Below are 26,609 nucleotides of genomic sequence, written 5' to 3' on the forward strand. Positions count from 1 at the left end.
TGTTAGTCACTCAGTCATGCTCGACTCTTTCTGATCCCTTGGACACCAGGCTCCTTGGACACCCCATGGACACCAGGCTCCTCTGTCCATGGAATTCTCCAGGCAAGAAGACTGGAGTGGGTTGCCATTCCTTTCTCCAGGGTATCTTCCTGACCCAGGGGTTGAACCCAGGTCTCCTGCATTGCAGGTGGATTCTTTACCCCTGAGCCACCAGGGAAGCCCCTCTTAGTTCCCAAAAGTAAGTGAAAGTCACTCAGTCGTATCCAATTCTTTGAGACCCCATGGGCTATACAGTCCATGTAATTCTCTAGGCTAGAACACTGGAGTGGGTTGCCTTTCCCTTCTCCAAGGGATCTTCCCAACCCAGGGATTGAACCCTGGTCTTCCGCATTGCAGGCGGATTCTTTACCAGCTGAGCCAGCAGGAAGGCCCAGGTGTTGCTAGTGGTAAAGAATCTGCCTACCGATGCAAGAGATGTAAGAGACGCTGGTGTGATCCCTGGGTCAGGAAGATTCCCCTGGAGAAGGAAATGGCAATCCACTCCAGTATTCCTGCCTGGAGAATCCCATGGACAGAGGTGTCTGGCGGGCTGCAGTCTGCAGGGTCGTGAAGAGTCGGACAGGACTGAGTGACTGAACACACACACACACCCACTTGGTTCCCAACCAGGGATCAAATCCAAGTCTCCTGCGTTGCGAGGCAGAGTCTTAACCACTGGGCCACCAGGGAAGTCCTGAAAGAGCAAAAGAGCATCTTTAAAGTAAGTGGGGTAGAATCTGCCAGTCCTTCCAGGGACCCTGCAGAACGGCTCTGACCATGCTCAGCAGAAATACTAGGTTCAAACCTCTGGGCCACCTTGAGGGAGCATCCCCTTCAGTGTACTATCCACCCATCAGAATCTCCCTCAAATCCTTAATTTCTCCACATAAAGAAACCTAATACAACCCAAATCATAGCTGCAGTTAGATCTGTTTACTGCATTTGCAGTATGATCTTGCAGGCCCACACATGGCCTGCTTGAGAACGCCAGATTAGGTACAAGAAGAAAAACCTCATCCTGGTGGTCAAATCATGGCAGGAAATGATGCCACCAGCAATTATTCATGTATTAGCAGTTGCTTAAGTACCATAAGGCTTTTAGGGGAAAAGACTGTGAGCCAGTGGTTGGAAATGAAGCCCCATTATTAATGTAGTCAAGCTATTCAGCTGGATTCAATAAAATAAAAAGCCCTGCCCAGACCAGTGTCTGTAGTAGAAGATGCTAAGAGCTATTTTTTAAAAAATCTGGTTTTATTGAATCCAGGCTTTATACACAGTATTCCTTCTTCCCGGATGGCTGAAAAATCATCCCGTGCATTGTAAGCCATTTGAGAGGAAATGGACTTAAACTGTATCAGGAAAGTACAGTTAGATTTAAGGAGAGAGCTTCATAATATTCCAGGCGATGGAAACCATGGGAGCCCTGGATATGCTGTCAAAACAGGCGGCGAAATCCTCCTTTATCAACTCAGTTCAGGTTCTAAACCGTTCCCGGGAGCTGCTGTGTGCCAGGCCCCCTCTCGGCCCTGGCAGGCCCTGAGCACCCCCAGGTGAACAAGCCGTGAGCCCTGCTCGCAAGGGATTTACAACCCGGAGGAGGAGACACGCGTTCGGGGCCGGCCAGCACTGGCAGAAGCCGTCTCGTTCAGACGAATGTATTTGCTATGATTCTGTCTGTGTGTTTCTCTGTCCCTCTCCCTGGACTCATCGCTGTCACTTTTTCTGTCTCTGGCTCCGTCTTCATTGTTCTGGGACAGTTTTATCCCCGTCTCCCAGGCCCCAAGCCTCAGACCTCTCGGGCCTGGGAGCCCTCAAGAATCTCCTGTGTCTATCCCTCCAACTACAGCCTCGGCCAGCTGGTCCCCCATCTCCACTGCCCTGCCCAGTGGCCGGGTTCTCAGTCTCAGTAGCGCAGGGAGACCCTTCTGATCCCGTCTCGCTCATCCTCGTGGGCTCACAAGCTGAAAAGAATCCATGGGAATAATATAGTCCTTGGGCAAAGGCATCAGGCTAGGTGTGTTTCATGTGCACCTGCTCAACAAACATTTACAGAACGCCGAGAGCCAGGTACAGGCTTCCGCGGTGGCTCAGACGGTAAAGAATCTGCCTGCAGTGTGGGAGCCTCAGAATTGATCCCTGGGTTGGAAAGACCCCCTGGAGAAGGGAATTGCAACAGGGGGAGAAAGGCAGGATTAGGTGAGACGCTGGGCTAGAGGACCTTCGGGTCTAGCAAAGGAACAGAAAAGACCTCAGCCCCAGGGAAAGTGCAGATAACGATCACACTATATGACAAGGTTACAGAACACAGATGACTCCCAGGGAAGGTCTAACTGAATCAATCATCATCATAAACCAGTGTGCCCACAGTGTTTATTATGGGAAAGATACATTTTGAGTTGAATAGTCCTTTCTAGATAACCTGGGAATTTAACTGTTCTTTGTAATCTTTATAATGCTGTTCCCAACTGAAATAAAACCAGTTAAAAACTGGGGATTTACGTATGAAACGTGATTTTTAAAACTTAAAGAGTTACTAATCTCTGAAACAGAGGTAATGATCTATGAATAGCAACAGTCTAAAAACTAAAGTACACATAAACAAAATACAGCATGTGAATAAAACAACTGATATTTTTTTGCCCTTTTAACATGATGAATAATAATCTGGGTGGCAAAATTACAGACCACTTGAATTTTCCTTTTTGTACCATTTGGCATGAAAAAAACAGTATATCACGTGAGTGTGAACACACAGAAGTGCCCCAGACAGGCAGGGGGCTTGTGGCAGGCCTCTTGCCAAGCTGCGCTGTCTCCTGCAGAGCAAGTCCGGCACCCTCTGTTAAACTGCGGGCCCTAACCCAGCATCAGTGAGGGCCAGGGTGCAGGCCCACGAGGCCCAAGCCCTCGGTGTGAGAAGTCGCTGCGGGCCACGCTCCCTGGGAGGGGCTGTGAGCGTGGCAGCTGCTCAGGGCTTCAGAGGCTGCCCAGTACGAGGCCCCGGGGAGACGTCTCAGGGACCAAGGGACCGCAGGGGCTGCCCGAGAGAGGGCTCCAAGGGAAGGAGAAGGAGCTTCTGTGGAGGAGGAGAAACCTGGCCAAACCAACCTTAGGCTGAGCCTGGAAAGACGCGAGGGCTTGGATGCGGGCAGAAGGGTGTCACTCCCGTCAGGTCAGCGGCCGGGGGCCCTGGGAGGACCACAGGCCGCGTGATCGTTTCCCGGGGGCTCGGCAACACGACCCTGGCCAGGCGGGCCACACGGAAGGCCCCAGCACTGCATTGGCCCCTCGCTGCCCTCCGAGGATGCCTCCAGGCCCCCCCAGCCCCGATGCCCCCACTCCCTCCACGGCGCTGGAGGCGCCCGGTTCTCCAGGTCCCGGGTCCCACCAGCAGACCTCAAGCGCCAGCGGGACTCCGCGGCCTCTCCCCTGACTTCCCACAGCGGCGTTTGGAGCTGGGACCTTCACTCCCATGACTTTCGTCAGCTGTGTGTGTCAAGGGCAGCGTGTCAGAGGACACAGAACACGCTCAACAAGCAAAAACACGCTGCCCGAGGACATCTGTGTAAGGTTTGCTCAGGACCGCGGGCCGAGAGCACACCTCACCAGGCGTCACGCCAGCTCTCGCTGGCTGAGACCACGCCACGGAGCTACGGAAGGTACACACACACACACAATGAACTCTAGCGAAACACAGCGGGGAGATTATTTCACGACAAACAGCCTCCCAGTGAATCAGCATTCCTTAGAAAGGTATTAAATGGGGGTAAGTATCAACAAACCCGTCCAACGCCAGGCGATCATACATGATCATGGTGACTTTGAGGGTGACAGCTCACCACTGACGGAGGGGGAGCGGACATCAGACGGGTGAGGTCTGGGCAGGAAGACACTGAAGACTGCCACATCAGGAGTGATCCACTCCTTTAAAGACAGACCTTTATTCATCATCTCGGTTGACCCACTTCCCTCCCTCTTTTCTTTTTTCCTTCCTTCCTTCCATGGAACCAGACACTGGGCTAGATGCTAAGACTGCAGACAAGAATAAGATAGGAGCTCACACTCCAGCCAGCAGACCGTCAGCTACCAAATCCTAATGCTGCAACATGATAAGGTGCTACATCAGAGGCCTGTGGGCAGTGCGTCAGGAACATGACAAAAGCGGGCATCTGTTTTGCACGGGTTTCGGTGGATTCACTGGCAAATAATTCTTTAATAAAAACTTCTCAAGTGTCTTGTTGCTAGGGCTTTGACCGTCCCTCACAGTCACCTGTTCTGTCACCCTTTCGGTCTGTCTCTCCCTCTCTGCCTTTCTCCATCATCTTTTTATTTACCTCTCTCTCTTTCTCCATCCATCATCTATCTGTATCCATCCATCCACCCATCTGTAACATTTTTAAATCGCGTAACTTTCTAGGATAGATTCCTGTCCTTGCTGCAGGAACAGCCTAGCTACCCAAGACCGCTTTGCTAGAGTGAAAGCTGATGAATGAGCTTGGAGCTCCTCCCTTGTTCGTTGCAGTTGCTCAGTCATGTCTGCCTTTTCTCGACCCCATGGACCCCAGCGTGTCAGGCTTCCCTGTCCTGCACTGTCTCCCTGGAGTCCCTCCTCTGGAGTTCTGTTGTCAGGATGCTTCTCATTTGTCTGAAGTGGTGAGATGGTCCTGCCTAGAGGCAGCTGGGCCGACTAGAGGGCTCTTCAAGGGCTCCTGTACATCCTTGTGTCCTTCGCTGCTAAGAGCCCCTAAGTGTCCTTGGACCACAGGCGGCTGCTACCCTTTCAGTACTGGGACGAGCTGCCCATGTCAAACGCTGAGCTGAAAAATGGTGGCCCTGGAGGGTCTATTTCCATATTCTTAGAGGTCACTGTTGCAGCTGGCTGCCGTTCTAATAAAGACTGCCAACTCTGCACTGAGAGTCACACCTGGGTTACAATCCTTCATCGTTAACATCAAGAGCCAAAACTCCATGAGATGCTTGGACTCAGAATTTTGTTATGTAGCTTGCATTTTCTAATGCCTTGAAGCTTCTGATCTGTTTCCAGCTGGAAGGAAAAGGAGACTGCTCTGCTCACTGGTAAATTAATTTGGCCTCTGTAGCATAAATTTCTACAGGTTCCCTTATCTTCTGTTAAGTATAAAGTCTTCCTGGAATGGCAGGGCTTTTTAGGTGGTCTGCACATCTTCCGTGGGAAGAAGAAAGGAACCTGGAGGGAAGCATCTAGAAGCATAGCTGACCAGTGGTTACTGCACTTTCTCTGCTATATCCAAACCCAAGGGACGGGCCGCCTGCAACAGCAGAACACAAATAACATGGCACCCTGCACGCTGGCAGCCCGTGGCCTTTTTTTTTTTGCCATACCCCTCAGCATGTGGGGCTTTAATTCCCATACCAGGGATTGACCCCGAATCCCTGCTTTAGAAAGCAGAATCTTAACCACTGGACCACCTCAGGTAAGTCTCTGCCTCAGTGGTCTTGAGTCTTTATTCTGGGGGCTTAACTGTTTTTGATTAGAGCTGCTCATTGGTCCAACGGCACTGAATCATAGCCTCTGGTTCTGAAGCTCTGGTTTACGGTCTTGGAGAGACTCCCGCTCCTGATCCTTAGATCCTGCCAAGGGGCAGGTCTCTGGGCACCTGATAATGCTTGTGACAGGCATGCCCCAACCGATTCCATGGGGGGCTTCTTTGAGTCATCAAGCACCCCAGGGTCTGCTTTCTCCATCAAATGCAGACAAAGAATCGCCTTTTGGTTTACAGATAGATACCAACTGTTGTCATTGTGGTTTAGTCTCTAAGTCATGTCTGACTCTTTTGCAACCCCATGGACTGTAGCCCACCAGGCTCCTCTCTGCATTGAATTCTCCAAGCAAGAACACTGGAGTGGGTTTTGCCATTTCCTTCTCCAGGGGATCTTCCCGACCCAGGGATCGAACCCGAGTCTCCTGTGCTGCAAGCGGTCTCCTGCATTTTAGGTGGGTTCTTTACTGACTGAGCCACCAGGGAAGCCCCTAAAGCAACTATACTTCAACTTAAAAAAAAAAAAAAAAAGAAGTGCCCTGGACCAATCCACTAGTTGATGGTAAAGATGAGATTCAAATTCAGATTCAGATTCAGATTTTCAGACCCCCACTCTCTTCCTCCCATGACACAGGCGACCCAAATCGAACCACATCTTCTGCACTGGAAGGCGGGTTCTTTACCACTGAGCCATCCTTAAAGTCCTAGATATCAATGAATATCATCAAAGTAATTTTAATCCTAACTAAAATTTGATCTTTTGAGGACAGCAGAGGTTATCTGTTTACATCATTTTATATTTTTCAATGTTTTCTTTGTGATTACAATGACCAAACTCATATAACCGACAGCCAGACTATAATTGTAATCAGTGAGTATCAGAACCCGAGAAGAAGCCTGTCGTGGTGGCTGAGAGCACGACACAGGTGTCATCACAGCTCAGCGCCTTCCTACGGCATGATCTTGGGCAAGGTGCTAAAAGCGCCTCTGGGCCTCAGTCTGTTCATCTGCAAAGTGGGATTAGTGATAGTACTGCCTCACGACGTTCTTGTGAGGATTAAATGAGTCGTTATATGTAATATGCTTAAAGCGGTGTGGGCCTGGCACATCATACGTGCTGTATGAATGAATAAACCATGGAGCTAATCAACAGCTAGCAGATGGGGCAGCACTCAGGAACTTGTTTTTTTTCAGGATTTTTTCTTTTAATGTGGACCATGTCTTCAAAGTGTTTATTGAATTTGTTACAACACTGCCTCTGTTCTACATTTTGGCTTCTTGGCCATGAGGCATGTGGGATCCCAGCTCCCCAGCCAGGGATTGAACCCTTAGCCCCCTGCATTGGAAGGCAAAGTCTCAACCACTGGACCACCACAGAAGTTCCAGAACCTGGTTTTAAAGGAGATACAATAATACAGCAAAGAGCTTGAAATGGTGCCTGGTATGTAATAAGCAGGGTATTAATTGCTACCCAGAAGTAGTAAGTAGTAGCTGGGCCCTACTTCTATTTTGATCCGTTGTTTTCCACCTTTGACCTAGCCTTGCAGAACTCTGTGGCGACACACTTGCCTTCCTCTTTGCCATCCCTGGTGTTCAGGGAGAAAAGGCTCAGAGCCCAGCCCAAGGTCAGGGGGAGCCCTCACCTCGTACGCTAAGATTAGAGTTGTAGTCTGACACAGGACGGTAAACTGGGTCCCATCTGGGGGTTCTTTCTCCCTGCTTCATTGTCCTACAAGTCTCCCCTCACATCCCCTCTTTATAGGTGAGTCTTCAAATCTTGGGGCTGCCTGCAGCCTCTGAAACTTTCATCCACGTGTACTTCTCTTTTGCACGTAAGGAGACACACATACAAGTGATAATGTGAAAAAGTGGGTCTGGAATCAACCAGGCTTGTCACCAGAGGTCACTGCGTTGCTGCTGGCGGTTGGCTGGGCATCGGGACAAAGGGAAATATGCCAATCAGGTGCCTTCTTCAAAAACTTAAGGGTCAAAGGGACCAACCGTTTCATTAGGTATTCTTGGTAAATAGACTTTTTTTGAGAACTTTTGAGCAAGGGTTAATTTATCTTTGAGATAATGTTAATCAAATAGCATAGACTGAGTTTCTGTTGGATTTTTCTCTCTGTTACAATCGATGTTTTCTTCTATTCTGAATGCAAAGTGAGCTTTTTTGTATAAGTCTAAAATCCATGTTTTGCTCCCCAATCCATAGCCACGTGTGTGATGTGAATCCACCACTCTGCCAATGATCTAATGTGCAATTTTCAAGTTTTAGTCCCCATGTTGGCCTAATGGGTTTAAAAACAAAAACCCTTAATTTCAGAAATCTGGCCTTGTAACCTTTTAGGAAGGAAAAGGATTTAAATAGCCCACTGATACATTTCATAGTGTCCATCTCGTAATTCTACAAGCCCAGTGTGAATGAGTCCACTTCACTGCCTGGGTTAGGGAGGTTAGAAGATTCTGATAAAGTTAGACAAAGTACAGTGAAAATGCTTAGCAACTGGGGGCCCAGCAGGGTTCAGAAGGCTTGCGAGAGAAAAGCACTAGTAATCATGAGATGAGAAGGAAGTTACTGACAACGACCAACAGATTGATAATGTCATTTATTCTCGTACAAGTCTAGTTAAGTGCATTCACAAAAGAGCTACACAATGCAATCGGTAAAATGAAACTGGAGAACCATCTGGAAGAAAGCTAGCCAAATATATATGATAAACATGCTTCAAGTTCTAGGAGATGAAGATAATACATATAATGAATAGAACAGAGATTTCAACTCTGACCTGTAGCTGGGCTAAGGCATCCAAGACTCAGATTCTTCCCATGACCCCAAGAAGGCAGAGCGCTGAGCTGAGTCAAGGTCTATGTAGTTAAAGACCCAGCAAATGAAACGCAATCTCAATGAACAGTTCTGAAGCCAGATGGAGCGCCTGACTGGGTAGTTACTTTATTTGTTCTTTCACTTACTCACTCACGCAGTATTATCCACTCATTCATTACTATTGGTCCCCACTCATCTGTTTATGGAGCAGGAACAATGCAGACATTACAGATGCTGAGACTGCTTGGCCCTGACGAGCTGGTGAAATGGATCATATTTTTGAGTCAAAAGAGAATCATTTTCACCCCCTGGATCTGTACAGAACCAAGTTATGCTCTCAGAGTAAGGATCAAAATGGAACCTGATGAATCCTAAGCTGTCAACTCTACCAAAGCCTCCTAGGAGGTCATGAAGGCAGAACAGCCTCTTTATGGTGCGTGCGTGGTGCCGAGCTCAGCACCACTCTTCTTCTCATCTTTTGCCTCGTCTGCACCGTTATTGGCATCTCCACGGGCTCTGCCCAGATGTCTATAAACAGCAATTAAAAACTTGGGGAAAAAGGCAGCAGAGTGTCTACCTTGAAATTATCTTTTAAGACAACAAACATTTAGCTCCGATATAAAAGTTGGACTCAATTGTTCTCTGTTTTATTTCTTGAAGAAATTAACACACCTAAGATGAAGAAAAATTCTGTTTCAACATGTATCATTTGGGCTCACTGTTAAAATACACTAGAAACACCAATTCTTTCTGAACATTTTGGGTGTCATTTCAACATGTTTGTTTTCTTAGCTAAGCTAAAAATATTTTCCCCTGGTATTTTTGAAGGGACATTTAGACTAAAATAAAAATAAAAATAAATGACATGTTTAGAAAGTTATACTCATCAAACCTGGAGCAGAGTACAGAAAACGGATGGAGGAAGTGAATTTTAGGACCGGTGTGGTGGTTTTCCTATTTTGACTGCTCTAAATAGGTCTGGAAAAACAAATTGAAAGAAAAAAGTCCATCTCCACCCTGTACAAGTGAGGAATGAAAAACTATTCCTCATATTGAGTTAAGCTTAGAAATAAATTAATATATGTCCGTATAAATGTCCCTCCTGTTACTACATAGCAAACCCTGTTACTATGAACTATAATTATACAAAACCTTTTTTTGTATGAGAACTTTTATCATTTGGTATATTATTAACTGAGTTTAGAAATCCTAGACTTCTCTGGTAGCTCAGAAGGTAAAGAATCTGCCTGGAATTCCGGGGGGAGACCAGGGTTCAATCCCTGGGTAGGGAAGATCCCCTGGAGAAGGAAACGGCAACCCACTCCAGTATTCTTGTCTGGAGAATTCCATGGACAGAGGAGCCTGGCAGGCTATAGTCCATGGGGTCACAAAGAATCGGACACGACTGAGTGACTAACATTTCCACTACTTTTTCAGTGATCATAAATATCTACTGTGCAGTGCTGACAATACTCAAATGTGATTTACAGTTTCCTTTCAAGTGATAAAAACATAATAAAAATTTTAGCACAAAAAGGGACATTCAACCCAGGGTTTTCTCCCTTAGATAATAGAGCCCTTTATTAGGATGTTTATGGTTTTAGGAAGTCCAGAAATTCCCTGAAAAGAGTTTGCTAAATTTCTTGTGTTCATGAATTTTTCTGGAGAGAGGGGATATAGCTTCAGTTTAATTCTCCAAGGAGATACAGAGATATATAATTACGTACACACACACATACTCGTTGAATTCTTTATAAAACCCCTACAGAGTCAGGGCTACCTGACCCTCATGTCACAGGTGATGAACTGAAGCCTTGTATGTGTGTGTGTGTGTGCTCAGTCACTCAGTCGTGTCCGGCTCTTTGAGACCCCGTGGACTGTAGCCCACCAGGCTCCTCTGTCCACGGGATTCTCCAGGCAATGCTACTGAATGGGCTGCCATGCCCTTCTCCAGGGGACCTTCCCGACCCAAGGATTGAACCCGGGGCTCCCGCATTGCAGTCAGCTTCTTTACCATCTGAGCCACAGGGAAGCCAAAGCTGAAGCCTAGCAGAGGCAAATGACCTGTCCAGAGTCACATGTCATTCACGAACCCAGATTACATATTTTCTAAGGTAGCACTCATTTCACAAAAAAATAAGGGACCCAAACAAGACTATGAAGCCTAAAATTACTCACTGAGAAGCAAGACTGGGACTTAGAATTTCTGGCAGGTGCTTCAGCATGATGGGTGGGTGCGGGGATGGCCACGTTTGCTTTTTATTTTTGTCTCCCTACTCTTCTTTTCCTGGGGCATGTGGGTGTGTCTCCTGCCGATTATATTCTAGTCTAAAATTAAGCACCAAATCGTCCTTTTCTGAGAGCCAGCTGAAGAATGGAACATCACTGTCCTTTATAAGCAGCCTAAAGAGTAGTACCGTGGCCCTCCTCAAATGAAATCACATCTCCTGTCATCTCCAGCAAAACAATGAACTTCGTGGCATTCCACTAAGAACCACAGCACACACCCTCTTTGGGAGGCTGCATGGCCCGTGAGATCTTAGTTCCCCCATTAAGGATCAAACCCGCGCCCCCTGGCCCCTGCCGCGAAAGTGCTGAGTCTTAATCACTGGGCTGCTGGGGAAGCCCCTTTAAAAATGTCTACTGTCTGCCAGTTCACCTAAGATGTCATACTGGATCACCAGTTGAAGTGTAGGGGTGCCAGGACATTCTAGAGAAGTCTAGAATGAATAGCATCTTGTCAAAAGTCACCTTTACCAAATACGATCTTCATTCAAAAGGCCAAAACGAGTGGTCCTTCAGTCACTCTCTGAGGCTCAGAAATGATTCCTGGAAAATCAGGATGACTCATGAAAAAATACTTGATAAGAATGTTTGAACCTAAATGTTGTGTTACTTCTTCTTTGTTAAGACTCAAAAGATACACACTAATTTGAAGACTACTTATTTGTCAGATGATGAAAAAAGTATATATAGAGAAAATATATATTTAACATTAGACTTGGCAGTGGTGACTATCCAAACACCGCTATCAAACGAGCTAGCCGTGTGCTATACTGTCTACAAACTCTTTCACATAAATTATTTCCGGGAGTCATACTCAAAATGTTGAACAACCAGCATGGTGTGGACCCAAAGCCACCCGAACAGACTTCAGCCGGCTGTAAACAGCTGGTACAGCTGTGCTGGGCGTCCCAGACGGATTCCAGTCCTGGTTAGTTCATCTGAGATCCCTCTGTTGGACCTGTTTCCCCCATGGGATTAAGAAGAAACTCAGCGGTGAGCAAACTCGAGCTCAGAGGTGTTCAGAGGTGGCCGAGGTACAGATGAACCTATTTGCAAAGCAGAACTGGAGACACAGACATAGAGAACATACATGTGGACACCGAGAGGGCAAGGAGGGTGGTGTGGGATGAACTGGGAGACTGGGACTGACATATATGCACCGCTAAGTATAAACCAGAAGACTAGAAGTCACCATATAGACAGGGGGCATATATACACCACCAAGTATAAAGCAGAACAGTGGTGAGAAGTCACCATATAGTGCACAGGGAACTCTACTCAGTGCTCTGTGGGAAGAAAATCCAGAAAAAAAGAGGGGATCCGTGCATGCGTGCAGCTGACCACCTTTGCGGTACAGCAGAAACACAACATTGAAGAGCAACTGTGTACTGCTGGTTGTGGTTTGGTCGCTAAGTTGTGTCTGACTCTTTCAGTCCCCTGGACCGTAGCGCACCAGGCTCCTCTGTCCATGGGATTCTCCAGGCAAGAACACTGGAGTGGGTTGCCATTTGCTCCTTCAGGAGATCTTCCCCACCTAGGGATCAAACCTGTGTCTCTTGTTCTGCATTGCAGGCAGATTCTTTACTGTTGAGGCAATGGGGAAGCCCCCTAAAGCAACTACACTTCAATTAAACAGGTGAGAGAGAGAAATGGCCTGGACCAATCCACTGGTTGATGGTAGAGATGACATTCAAATTCAGATTTTCTGACCCCTGCTCTCCCCTCCTCCCAGGACACAGGTGACCAAAAATGCTCCCGGGGAGGCCCCGTGGGACGGTGAGCTACCGGGACCGCCGAGGAGACGATCTATTGAGACCCGCTCTCAGAACCTGGCAACAGGGGATCTCTGCTCTTGAGGTTTCTGTGCGGCCTGCGCCTCTCAGAGCAGAGTGGCCGGGGGCCGCTCAGTAGCACCTGCTTCACCGGAATCTCGAAGTCTCACAAGGGAAGTTCTCACACCAGAGCTCTGACTCGGGATAAAGGGAGTCCAGCTGACTCGGGTGACGGGAAGGTGGGTGAAAGCTGTGGGTGGCATTTTCAAGCAAAGGGAGCTCTAAACAACCAGCTCAGCCCCAGCTCGCACCTGTCATCTGGCTGTGTGCGTCCCCGGACAAGCCATGCGGGCCGTGCCCGTCAGCGTTCTGCACGGCCCACTGACAGGACAGCGCTTTAATAGCACAGAGCGCGGCGGCGGCGATGGAAACCGGTGCTCTGAGAACCCGGCGATAGCATCACTTGCAGACTAATCAGTATTTTCCGGAATGAGGGGATGTGGCCGGAGAGACGGGCCTGCTTCCGGTCCTCTCTGCACAGCTTTCTGACACGCGGGACCCGCAGAGAGTGTGGACGGAGGCCTGGGAGGCCACGCGGGTGGCCAGGCCTCCGGGGACTAGGATTTTACATGCTTCCTGCTCGCGGCTGCCGACTGGAAGCTTGCCTGCCTGGCAGCGTCCAGCGTGTAGGCAACGCTTGCTCAGGAGATGTTTGCTGAGTGAATGAGTAGATGCAATGATGAACGAACGATTCAGTGAAGGGGTGAGTGAGTGGTAGGCGTGTGGTGTGTGCCAAGGGCAGTACGCCTGACTTCAGTCAGTTCCTGGGACGCTGCCCGCCCCGCCGCAGGCAGAACAGCGCACCTAAGTCACTCAGTCGTGTCTGAGACTGTGAGCTCAGGCACTGTAGCCGCCGGGCTCCTCTGACCAGGGATTCTCCAGGCGAGAACCCTGGAGTGGGCTGCCATGCCCTCCTCCGGGGGATCTTCCCGACCCAGGGACTGAACCCGGGTCTCTTATGTCTCTGCATTGGCAGGCAGGTTCTTTACCCATGAGCCACTGGGGAAGAAAGGTGAAGGCCTAACTATGCAGCCAACCTTTGCATTTCTCAGCTCACTCATCCCTATCGCGACATGAAGAACGGCACATGGAACACTTAAAAGGCCAAAACCTCACCCGGGGCCTCCTATAGGCACAGGCCCCCTCCAGGACGACACGCCAGGGGCCCCTGCAGTCTCTCCAAACACCTATCCTGACCCCCCACCCCGCTGTCGGCTGCCCGCCCAGCCCGGGACGCCCTGTCTTCCCCTCACCGCCCCACTAACAGCCGCTTCCCGTTGCCGGAGAGGCCAGCCCAGCCGCAGTGCTCACCGCCCGCCCCCCTCGGTCTTGACCTTGGACTGGAATCTCTGGGCGGCAAGTTCGTTGGTATCAGAGAACCTAGCACCAGGTTTGATGGACGGATGTTTGCTGATGAACAGTAAAGACATTCTGGCAAGTTAGACTTTGCCCTTCAAGACTCTTGGCTTTTACGCTTCTAGTGACCCTCAGGACACAGCCCTGGCCCTGGAGCGAGCAGAGGCGATGGACTCTGAGGGGTTGGAGGAGCAGGGCTCCGGGATGTGTCTGAGTTTCTCAGCCTTCCTGTCTGCAGGTCAGCCAATCGCCAGGGAGGGGAACACTCTCCCCACCCAGAGGAGTTGTTCAGTCGCTCAGTCATGTCCGACTGTTGGCAACTCCACGGACTGCAGACGCCAGGCTTCCCTGTCCTTCACCATCTCCCGGAGTTTGCTCAAACTCATGTCCATCGAGTCGATAATGCCCTCCAACCATCTCATCCTCTGCTGCCCCTTTTCCTCCTGCCCTCAACCTTTCCGAACAACAAGGTCTTTTCTAATGTGCTGGCTCTTTGCATCAGGTGGCCAAAGTATTGGAGCTTCAGCTTCAGCACCAGTCCTTCAGTGAATATTCAGGGTTGATTTCCTTTAGGATGGACTGGTTGGATCTTTTTGTAGTTCAAGGGACTCTCAAGAGCCTTCTCCAGTACCACAGTTCAACAGCATCAATTCTTCAGTGCTCAACCTTCTTTATGGTCCAACTCTCACATCTGTGCATGACTACCAGAAAAACCATAGCCTTGACGATATGGACCTTTGTTGGCAAAGTGATGTCTCAGCTTTTTAATATGCTGTCTAGGTTTGGCATTGCTTTCCTTATAAGGAGCAAGCCAGGAGGGGACAAGGGTGGAAAATGAACCCACTCCTCCTGCTCTGAAGAACAGCCCCACCAAGCCCCCCACACAGGGTGTAGGATGGACACACCTCTAAACAGTGTCGGGTCATCAGCCACTTCCCTACGCTCACAGTCCCGGTGTTGTAGTGGCGGGAACAGAATTGGGGCCCCTGGGGGCCTCCTGGGTTGTGTCTCCTGAACCAGGGGCCTCCTGATACATCAACAGGAGACTGGGGGCCATGAAAACACTTGGCGGTGGTAAAAACTACTGGCTCGTGGCAGATTATGCTCCTTAACGACACCAAGAAACAGATTTCACCAATTCCCACTCTCTGGAGATCACAGGCCACCTGGCCACGGCCAGCCGCTGAGTAGGAAAGCACTCCAAGATTCCAAGAGACTAAAAGGCTCATAACCATTGTTGAGAAATGTAAATGGCCCTAAATTACAACCAGAGATGGAAATGCTTCTCGGGGAGGGAGGGACGGTCTGTAATACAGTCTCAGGGTTGAATCCAAGGCCCAGGGAGAATGCGGATGGTTTACAGGCTTTATAGACGAAGGAGAAGGTTCTCAGGGCAAAGAATGTCCATTTCCATCAGCGATTAAAATGCAGTTTGGGAAAACAATTACCTGCCCGGGATCCTGGGAAAGGAAAGCTTCCTGGTTTCTCTGCCAGGAAGAGCGATTGTAAAACAAGGGCTGAGAATCGCACAAACAAGATTTTAGAGTTTTATCCAAACAGCTGCAGTTCACCTTCGAGGAGCCCAGGCTCACTCGGGTCTGATGGATGTTGCGACACCAAATTCAAGGTCTCCCCCGCCTGCTGCCAAGACTCGGCCCCATGGGACAAAGAAAGAACAGTTGCTCTCTTAATGGGAGCAGAAAACAAAACTCTCTCTCCCCCACCCAACTGCCTGCTTTGTTGTGAAATTGTCACTGTGCCTTTGAGGAGAGATTAAAATCCAAGCCATGTCCAATTTAAAGGGCAGGTTCCCAGGCGGGGAAGGGAGAGGGTTTCAAGGGAGTAGGACAGGTTAGGGGAAGCCAGTTGTATGTGAATTTATGGAGGATTTGGGGATCACAGAAGTCATGGGACTTGACTCAATTAAAACGGATGGAAAAGCACAAGTCTGTCATTTAAAAATAATAGTAAGGCAGCAAGAATATTCTGGCTGGTTCTCTGCTTACATCCTTGACTCTGCTTGGGAACCTCTGAACAGGTTTCCAGAAGCACAGTGTGGGCGCCAAGCAACGGTTTTCACCTACTTTCCTGCACTTGATACACAAAGATTCCACAAGGGGGAATGAGAAGGAATGGTCCACCCACCAAAGAACATTGCCTGAGAGCCAGGGTGGTGCTCAGCCAAGTTGCTGCAGTTGGGGAAAGAAAAGCTTCCAGTTTTCAAGGCAGAAGAGTCTGAAGAGCGTCAAACAGACGATAAGAGAGCGGCCTGATCTGGCAGCCTTGCCAGATTCTCAGACACACAACGGATACTGCAGCTTTCCAGGAGGCAGCCCTGGATGCCTCCAGAGCCCGAGTCTCATCTCAGCCTATGCCCGGCTCTGAAGAAGAACCCCTCCACACGTCCCTCCTGGTGCCATTTGCAAGATGAGGCAAGAAGGGTGAAGCCAGAGAAGTTTGAGTCCCATAGCTCTGGTTTCCAGAGGACCACATGCTGGGGTGTGGGAGGAAGGATCCCAACCCCACCTTAGGAAGGAAGGCAGTCTCAGCAAGGGGCTTGACTGCTTCCAGGTCTGAATGTTACCACTGATACCTGCATGGACATTGACATTGATTGCTCAAGTCAAGAGATTTCTATTCGATTGGCCCCCCTCCTTTCTAAGAGGACGGTGACAGCAGAATCTGACCTACAGGCTGGATGATGGAACAAGTGCCCATGAAGATGTGCTGTGCTGTGAATGGCGCCTGGCACACAGACATTAAATTCATCACTGGCATGGGTGCCATTTTTCTGACTATTCCTTCATTTAGCCTTTAGTTTTCTCAATGAGATTTCTGTATACTGATACATATCAAAAAGATATTTTGATGAATATTTCATACTCCCTTCACTCACGAAAGAACTCCAGGATCTTCCTGCGCCTTCTCCCCCACCCCCCGCATGCATTAACTCAGTATATGGCAACCTATGGTATCTATCATTTAAGCACAGTTTTGGATATGAATTTTAAAACCTTACATTTCTGCAACACTTCTTCCTTCTTTTCCCTTCTTCTCTCTTCCAAATACTCCAGAGATCCCTAGCAGATATTTTATTAACCCCTGACAGGTTACAGAAAATGAGTGTTAGTTTTAGGAAGATAAAGGCCACTTGAAAGGTGCTTTTCAAACTCCAGCACCCTCACCAAATCACAAAGGACAGAAAAGAGAGAAATTAAAATCCTGCCCATGAAGCAGAAGCCCTTGGTGTTGCTAGGAATTCTTGTCCTTTAGCAAAGCCTGCAGCAGGAATCCCTTCTCCCCTTTCATGAAACAAAACCAACCAGGGGCTGCTCCCCCGTGAGACAGTGGCTCCGGGGACAGTATTCCCCCTGGGAGCGGGGGCGGAGGCGAGCTGCCCGCCCACCCCGCCCGGCTTGGTCTCCATGGCGCTTCCACTTTCCCAGGCCTACCAGGGCCACGTGAGTGATTTGCCACCCGCCAGCGAGCGGCCAGGCTGCTCAGAGTGGGAACTTTGCCTCCAAGAAGCAATGGGGACCACACTGGAGAGGAGGGAGACACCCTCCATCCCCCGCAGACCCCCAACTGGCCCTGGGGCTCCGTCACCAAAGCCCCTCCAGCCCCCAGGCCTCAGGCCCCTACAGCAGCTGCTCCTACGGGCAGACACATCCTTTTTCCTATTATAGTTACAACAAAAACAATAAGCAATAAATCCACCCAGTGTCCTTGTGGGCTCCCACAGGCCGACACTCTCGCAACACCCATGGAAACTTGTCCATGCACAGACGCCTTGATTCACTGTGGTCCAAGGGGCTCCTGGTGCCTTTAAAAATAGATACTAAAGGCTGAGAGGATGCTGTTTTACTTTGCACTCTCATAGCTGACAATCGAAGGCTCCCAACAAGACGCTTTCAGGGGCACCGCACACAGTGAGCGAGACAACTCATTCTCGCCTCCGCAGGCAGAGAGGAAAGGGCCCTCGCCTCGTTTGGCGAGGGGTTACTAATTCGGAGGATGCCAGTTTTAGAGCCTGTCTCAGTTTGACTTGTAAATGAAAGGTGGAACCTTGCCAAAATTACCCCGCCGGGTGCCTGCTGGCCCTTGTCTGTGTTGGGGTGGGGCAGAAGTTCACCAAGATCATTAGAAAGTTCAGGAAACAAGGAGGTGAGCAAACAAGTAGAAGGAGGTGAGGCTCCCTGACTGAGCGTCCCTGGCACCTACTGCACCTGATCCTTCTGGTCCTCACGACAGCAGGATGACCCAGCTTTCCGTACAGAAAGGCTCCCGGGCTTCCGTTGTGTCAGTCACTCTGGGGGCTGATGTAAATACGGGTCCTTCTGTGAGCCGGGCCTCGGAGCTCTGTATTAACTCTCCTGAGCCAGTATTTCAGAACCACTGTCTTTCAGGAGAGCAGAGAGAAATAACTGATGCGAAGTGCTGATAACTTTCTATCAAAATAGAAGTGGACATTTCTTCTACAGCTTCTTACTGTGGAGCTACCAAGTGCAGAACACCTGTCGTTTTTCACCATCATCCCATCAAATCCATCACACAGGCCTGCAGGGGCCATCAGAGAACCCAGAAGCTCAGGGAGATTCAGGAGAGCCCTGTGTCCTGAGACACACAGCTGGTATGCGGTTCACCTGATGGCAAGGCCAGGCGCATTCAACCACACCTAGACTCCAGCACGGCCCTGACCCCGCATGTTCACATCCTGGGGGACTGGGCTGGCACACCTCCCTCTTGCGGGGAGCCCCGGGCACTTGCTAGTTAGGAGCCGTCTCTCTCCACCACCCCAGGGCAGGCCTCCATTTCTTCTGCATTTCTCAATTCCCTTCTTTCCTCTTCCCCTGCTCTACTTTCATCCTCTCTCCCTTCCTTACCGCAGTTTGTCCTCAGTCTTCTTTTAAATTACGTCTTACTGAAGTAAAGCGGCTTAAAGATGTGGCGTCAGTTTCTGCCACACAGCAAAGTGAATCAGCTATACGTATACAAACATCCTGTCTTCCTTAGGAAGTATTTCTTTATCTTTGGCTGCTCTGGGTCTTTGCTGCTGTCGGAGGCCTCTCTCTAGTCGTGGTGTGCGGGCTTCTCTCTGCAGAGCGCAGGTGCTGGCGTGCAGGCTCCGGTAGGTGCAGCACGCGGGCTCAACACTTGCAGCTCGCGGGGTCGGTAGTTTGGCCCACGGGCCCGGTTGTCCCAAGCCTTGTAGGATCTTCCTAGAGCAGGGAACGAACCCACGTCCCCTGTATTCGAAGGTGGATTCTTAAGCACTGGAACACAAGGGAAGCCCCATATATTCCCTGTTTTTGGATTTCCTTCCTGTTTAGGTCACCACAGAGCAAGTCCTCAGCCTTGCTAACACAATCACTCACATTATCACTCAGAGACTCTGGCTTCCACCCATAGAGAGTCTGGTGGGATTTAGTCTGGGCATCAGCCTATGACATACTCCTGGGTGAGTTGAGGGTGTGGCTGGGATGGAGGCGGTGGCCTTATTTAAGGCTGCCACATACAACCTGCAGACCCCGGAAACTCACCTGAACACACTCGCAGCTGTCCACCAGCCACCGTCCTCCACAGGGCACCGGGAAAATGCAGGAGGCGACCTCGGGTGACCTGCCAGCCACACCTGCTGAGAAAACGCCCGACCACACCGGCTGACCACACGGGCGCGGATCCCGTCCCTGGACAGGCTGCCTTGTCCGGTCTCTGCAGAGGGACTCGGGGAGAGCCTGCGTGGCTCCCTTGGGGCTGGGGGGCCAGGGGCGGGGGTGACAGAAGGGCAGCCACCTCAGCCTCCCTGCTTATTAAGGAGCCGGACCGGGAGTGGCCGTGCAGATTTTCCTGGAGAGACCGACACCACAAAGATGCCTACACGGCTGGCGTCTTGGCCCATTCTGCAACCTGCTCCCCAGCTTCACTACACACACGCCCGGGCAGGACAGGAAACCTTCCGTGTCGCTCTGCTCTGCCTCCGTCTCCTCTAGGACGTCTTTTGGACCAACATAACCTATGTTCCCACTTCGGGCATCTAAGTCGTGTCCGACTCTTTGTGACCCCGTGGACTGCAGCCCACCAGGCTCCTCTGTCCATGGAATCCTCCAGGCAAGAATACTGTAGTGGGTTGCCATTCCCTTCTCCAGGGGATCTTCCAGACCCAGGGATCGAACCCGGGTCTCCCTCACTGCAGGCAGATTCTTTATGGTCTGAGCCTCCAGGAAAGCCAAGGATGAGGACAACTCGTTTAAAGAATTCTCGGTGTAATATGGATGCGGCCCACCAGGGGTGAACGGGCTGGGAAGGGAGCCGCAGTAAAGCTTTGGGGGTCTTCTGAGGCCGTGGTTCTGCCGCAGAAAGCATGTGTCGTATCTCCAGCATTGGACACACAGCTCGGTGCATGAGGTCAGCAATGAATGGGCAAGTCCACGTCATATTGAAGGTGCGGCTCAAACCCACTGTTTGCCACAGACCAGGACGTGCTAGAGAAGGATGATAAGCTTTCCACGCAGAGTTAGACCAGTCAGCAGCTCAGAGAGAAGGGGCGGACCCTTCCGTCAGCCAAGACCAAGCAGCAGAGAGCGGAGGTGGGGTGTCTGCTCCTCCAGGCCCCCCAGTGAGGAAGCTGGGCCCCCACAGGAGAGGCAGTGACCTGCCCGCCTCACCAGGCTCCACGTCAGCTGAGCGCCGCCACGGGGTGGGCGGGGGGCACAGTGCTGTGGGGGGACCCTGGGCTCAGGACGCTGTTCCCCATGAGAGGGGCCCACGCAGCCACCAGCTCAGCTGTGCCCACTGCGACGTCAGAGAGCTGAAGCTGCCTCTACATAAGAGGAGTCTGAAAGACATCGGGAACTAATGCAACTCTGAGAAAGGTAGCTGAAGATGCAGGCTGACCTCGGAGGGGAGACAGGTGCAGCAGGGGCTCAGAGGAAGGAGAACCCGGAATGCTGCCCTTTGACCGCATGGGGGCTTAAAAAACAACGTGTCTGAGGACTCAGTGTGGACGCCTGTGATCACACAGCTGGAAGAGTAAACACTTGCTGGAGAGAACCCCTCTGCTCTCTTCCTTCCTATCTCTTGTGTACTTTAAGTGCTGTGATTTATTTTACCAAGAATAACAGAGTATGCCTCTCTTCTTGCCTGACTTTGAGCTGCCTTGGATGGCAGCTCGCCAAAGTGCACCAACACTCCATTCCAGAGGCCTAGAGCTGGCCTGGACCCTGCCCCTCAGACATGCCCCGTCTCTAGGACCACACAGGCGGCCAGCAGAGAGGAGGAAAGGCACTCTGAAGACATCAAATGGATCTGATCCTGAAAGCTTTGACTCCAACCTGACGGATATATGTAGTGGATGACTGTGCCAATCGGAAAGCAGACTGGTCAGTTGCAGGCCAGTGAACTGGAGAGGCCAACCTTGGCCATTTCCACGCCAACCTTGGCCGACTAACCAAGGCAGTCTTGGGAATAAGCACGTGGTGTCATCTTGGTGTCATTGTTTGGAAACCAACCCAGTCTCCTCACTTTCTTTGTTCAGAGCTTGTGCTCGCCAAGCTACCTCTGAAGCCCATCTGGTTTCCGAAGAAAACCTGCCTAGAGAGAGAGTGTGGGTTGGGACAGCAAAGCACAGGCTGCCTCATTTACAAATGAATACACCAGCCTGTTGGTTGAACACCTGTCCAGTGGGCTGTTAGTGGGAGTCAGTCCCTAAGAGACGGGTCTGTCCTTGAGGAATGAACAAATCAGATCTTCGGGCTGCCAGGATGAAGTTCAGACCTTGGACGATGCTGAATTCAACAAGTAATGCCCCCCTCGGGGGTCTCCTGGAGGTCATACTCTTAATCCTCCTATAGTAACGGCCCAACAGACAGGGGAAAGGCTTCCAGAACTACTCCTGAATTATTGCACTTGTTCTTGAATGAAGACTGTGTGTAGATTCAGAAATGACCTGCGTTTTACAGGCTTGGGTGCTGTGATGGTTTCTATGGAAGCCATGAGCATCTGCTCTGCTCCTTAGGTATATAGAAAACTTCATGGCTGATATAAATTCCAATCTGTTTAATCTTTCAGCCATGCCTGATTCTGGTATAATCGACTGAAAGGCAGTCAGAAAGGTTGCCAGAAGGAGTTATGAGAGATGCTTCCTCTTGAAGAACACAGGACTTAAACATCAATACAGTACATTAATGCATATATAAGGAATTTAGAAAGACAGTAATGACGATCCTACATGCAAGGCAGCAGAAGAGACACAGATGTAAAGAACAGACTTTTGGACTCTGTGGGAGAAAGCGAGGGTGGGATGATTTGAGAGAGTACATGAAACATGTATATTACCATATGCAAAATAGATGACCAAGTTCCATGCATGAAGCAGGACAGTCAGAGCCGGTGCTCTTGGACAACCAGGAGGGAAGGGGTGGGGGGGAGGGGGGAGGGGGGTTCAGGACGGGGACACGAGCACCCGTGGCTGACTCATGTCAACGTATGGCAAAACCATCACAATACTGTAATTATCCTCCAATTAAAATAAGTTAATTAATAAAAAAGAACACAGAATTTAGTCAGGGAGATATAAACGAAAACGATCAAACTTACTCAAAGTTGCAAATAAAAATATAGCTCAAATGGATAGAGGAGTGAGCCAGAATTGGGTGGAGGTGAACTCAAAGGGCTTTTTGAAAGAGGTATTTTTGAGAAAGAGCAGTTAAGTGTCATGATAAAAAAGATGGGTCTCCAATCAAATGGACTTGGGTTCAAATACTTGACTGTGACTTTATAACGGACAGGCAAGATTAAGCAGTATGGGAACAAAGTGCTTGACCCATGGGATGTGATCAAGGAAAGGTTGTTGAAAAACACCCACCCGTGGGGACCTCCCTGGTGGTCCAGTGCTTAAGACTCTGCTTGCAATGCAGGGGACACGGGCGGGACCCCTGCTCAGGGAACTAAGACCCGTTATGCTGCGGATCTTAGTGGGGCAACGAAGCCCTCACCGCAACCTCTGAGTCCTCACGCCACAACCAGAGACCCTGCATGCCTCAACTGAGACCTGCCACAGCCAAATAAACACATTTTAAAAAATACTAAAAGAAGAAAAATATCTACACGGAAGGGAAAGGTTGAGAAAAGACACGAGGATAGTTCACACTCATTCTGCATAAGGCACTGTGCTGAACGCTTTATTGCATCAAGCCATTTCACTTTCCCAACAACAGAGTGAGGTCAGAACTATTAGTAACCCCACTTATTGAAGAGCAAAACACAGCACAGAGAAGTTAAGTAACTTGCCCAAGGTCGACACAGCCAGGAAGTGACAGAGATGGGTTCTGAATCCAGGCAATCTGGGCCCCAGAGCTTGGAATGTGAACCACTTTGTCTTTTTCCATTGCGTATGCCATACTGCTTCTCTTTGAACCAGATATATTACCAAACAAATTGTCAAAACAGCTTGGATTTTTAGGATGAATATTTAAAATATTATAAATCCCTTCCTTGTAGGGGAGTGGTCTGTTGGAACAGTTTCTGCTGATCACTCAGGAATCTGTCCAAGACAGTGATGTGTACAGACTATTTTTGTCTCAGTTAATATACAGTACCATATAAACACTGACTCAACCAAAGAGCCTGAACAATAAATTATCACTAGCCCAAGTGCTAAAATAGCACTTGATTTTCTCTCTGCCTGAGCATGCTATCTATTTATACTCTGCTTATTTCTGTGGAGGTTCAAAGTGCTTTATCCACATTTCATCATAGCCATAGTTATGTCGATTTACTGTCTTTATTACACGCATGTGACTAATGTACCCGACCCTACGATGCTTAATATTTACTACAGGAGTCTCAGTTTCCAACTAGGGTTTTTATTGAAAGGAATTACTGACTGTCTTTAATTTATAATTAGTGGACACCTGCTGTCAATTAAAAGAATAGCATTTTGTTGTTTTTCTTTTCGCTAAATCATTTCGTATACGATCTGACCATGTGTACTGTGCTGTGCTTGGTCACTCAGTTGAGCCCGACTCTGCAACCCTATGGACACAGCCCGCCAGGTTCCCCTGTCCACGGGAATTCTCCGGGCAAGAGTACTGGAGTGGGTTGTTCTGCCCTCCTCCAGGGGATCTTCCCAACCCAGGGATCGAACCCAGGCCTCCTGCATTGTGGGTGGATTCTTTACCATCTGAGCCACCAGGGACACCCATGATCTGACCTGCTTGTCCCTTAATATTAACTGCAAATTGTATTAATTGTAAATTGTATGTTATTTTTTATCTTTTCTTTACAATTCAACTTATGGCTACCTTGAACCGGAATAGATCTGTCAGTTTAAAATCATAATACAGGGATTTCACTAGTAGTCCAATGGCTAAGGGAGCCCAGGTTAGTTTGGTCCCTGGTCAAGAAAACTAGGTCCCATGTGCCACGACTGAAAAAAAAAAGAAAAGATCCCATGTGCCACAACTAGGACTTTTCAGGTTGATTAGCCCATTGGCACACAGGTATTTTCAAATTTGATCTGCACCCTTTCAGTTTTAGTACCCATGGGCAAAAACATAAACAAATAAATAAATTTAGGTGTTGAAACAGAATAAGGAAAAGAACTCCAAAGAAAGATTTCCTAGACTAGCCAGAGGGTAGATGAGACCCCAAACTCTGGCATATATAAACTGGGAAAAACTAGGTTTGTGTATTGTTTGAAGATAATACAGCTCAAGATTTAGAAGCATGCCTGAGTGCTGGACACAAGAAGATAAACAAAAGGAGAATTGTCATTTGGTGTTTCCATCAGTGACAAATAAAACAAGCCCAAACGCACTGCCTGAGGCTGGAGCATTCTGTTTTCTTTCGCCCTCCTCTTCTGTGAATATCCATCTTCGTTATTGAAAACAGAAACTCCAGTCTTAAACGTTTCCTTATTTTTGCAAAAAGGATATTATACCAACAGTCCCTTTTCAAGAATAGGCAGTTATCACTTCACTCTACACAAGTTCCTGAAGTTTTCACCTTGACAAGGCATGTCGTCTGCCAATGTGACTTTAGGAAGAGGAGACAGATGCAGGAGGTATGAGTCATAAATTCCAACAGTAACAATAACGATGTTGGGGGGATTTTTAGAAAAAAAGTCATTGATTCCAGGACTGCTTTTGCATCCTAGTTATACTGATATGATGAGCCGTTAACAAGGTCAAGGACCTAGTCTGTAGCCAATATCCTGATTCAAAGACACTTGGAGACACAGCTGGATCGATAAGCAGAATTCTCCGAGAGAACCTCTGGGCTTCTATACATTCTGACCTCTCTTCCTGGATAACTGGGTGTCTCTATTATTTCTCTTTCAGGTCTCAGAATCATGATCATTTCTCTAAAAAGTCTTTCATAAAACTGGGTCAAGGCTTCTCCGGTCCAGCGGTTAAGAATCCACTTTGCAATGCAGGGGACCCTGGTTCGATCCCTCATCCGGCAAGACGACACATGCCGTGGGCCCCGGTCCGGGAAGATCACGCGGCCTCGGGACGACTAAGCCCGAGCACCACAACCTCTGAGCGCATGCGCTACAGCTGCCGAAGTCCGTGCGCCTTGCAGCCCGCGCTCCGAAACGGGAGGAGCCCGCGCACCCCAACTCGAGAGCAGCCCCACTCTGAAACTAGGGAGAGCCCTCGCAGCAACAAAGACCCAGCACAGCCAAATAAATAAATAAACGAAACAAACTGGGGCAGATGGCCATTTCGTGAACGTAGCCCCCCTGCCAACCCCATTTTACTGTGTTGGAAATGCCAGGATCACCTTCAGACGAAGACGAGATCTCAGGAGAGAGGTGTGGGGAAGGAGGCGGGGAAGGACGCAGAGAAGGAGCGGCCGCGGGGCCTGGGAAGGGCCGTCTGGGGCCGCCCTGCGCGTCTGCTCTGAGACTGCGGAAACCCCTGGGAGCAAAACCAGGCCACACCTAAAGCGCGTGCAGCTAATAAAAATGACACTTCTTGAATGCTTTCAAAAGCAGATTTCACTCTTGTATTTTCCTTTGTTCTTTATCTCAAAAAAATAAACAATGGTATGGTGGTGTGGTGTTCTCATCCGAGTCGGGTCCAGCCCCGAAGGCTGGAGTGGCTGTAGACGGCTGGCTGCACTGGGCCCCACGCCCACTGGGTTGGTTCACACTGTGGACATATCAGCAGAATCGAACGGGCTTGGGAGGTTTCCATCAGCTTCCTAAGCCTGTGTTCAGAGATCAGACACATGTGCAGCACAGAAGAGTTAATAATGATGAGTGGAATGTGCTAGAAAGTGACAAGAGCAAACAATGAAAGCCTGTTTTCTGCTATATCTTTCTTTCTTTTTTTTCAAAATTATCTGTTTCAAAAGCAAAACAGACTCTCTGAGAAGTTAATTCACCAGCACCACCGTATCTCGGGCAGAAGGACACATGGAAATAGCAGGGTGTCTGGAGCCAGACCCAGTTTGCGTGCTAGCTCCCAAACTTCCCAGAGAGTTACTTCAGTTGGTAGAGCCTCTGTTTCCTCATCATCTTTCAGAATTGTGTGCGGTTAAGAGAAAATATAAGTACAACTATTTAGTACAGAGGTGGGGGTTTAACAAGTAATGTGATCACCACTACCTCCTACACTGTCAGAAATACAATTAAAATATAGATCTGGAAATTATGAATGCCCCTAAGCTGAACTTTCCCAGGTGGAACTAGTGATAAAGAACCTGCCTGCCAATGCAGGAGACACAGGAGATTCAGATTCGAACCCTGGG

The 26,609-nt window shown here is 49.2% G+C and overlaps 1 protein-coding gene across 1 annotated transcript in view; it reads right to left on the reverse strand.

Moving 5' to 3' along the window:
- BCL2 (BCL2 apoptosis regulator) overlaps positions 1–26,609 on the reverse strand; it is a 191,404-nt gene that overhangs the window by 40,217 nt on the left and 124,578 nt on the right. The gene's annotated exons all lie outside the window — the stretch shown is intronic.

Source organism: Dama dama, chromosome 27 (assembly GCF_033118175.1).
Source record: "Dama dama isolate Ldn47 chromosome 27, ASM3311817v1, whole genome shotgun sequence".
Taxonomy (NCBI): Eukaryota; Metazoa; Chordata; class Mammalia; order Artiodactyla; family Cervidae; genus Dama; species Dama dama.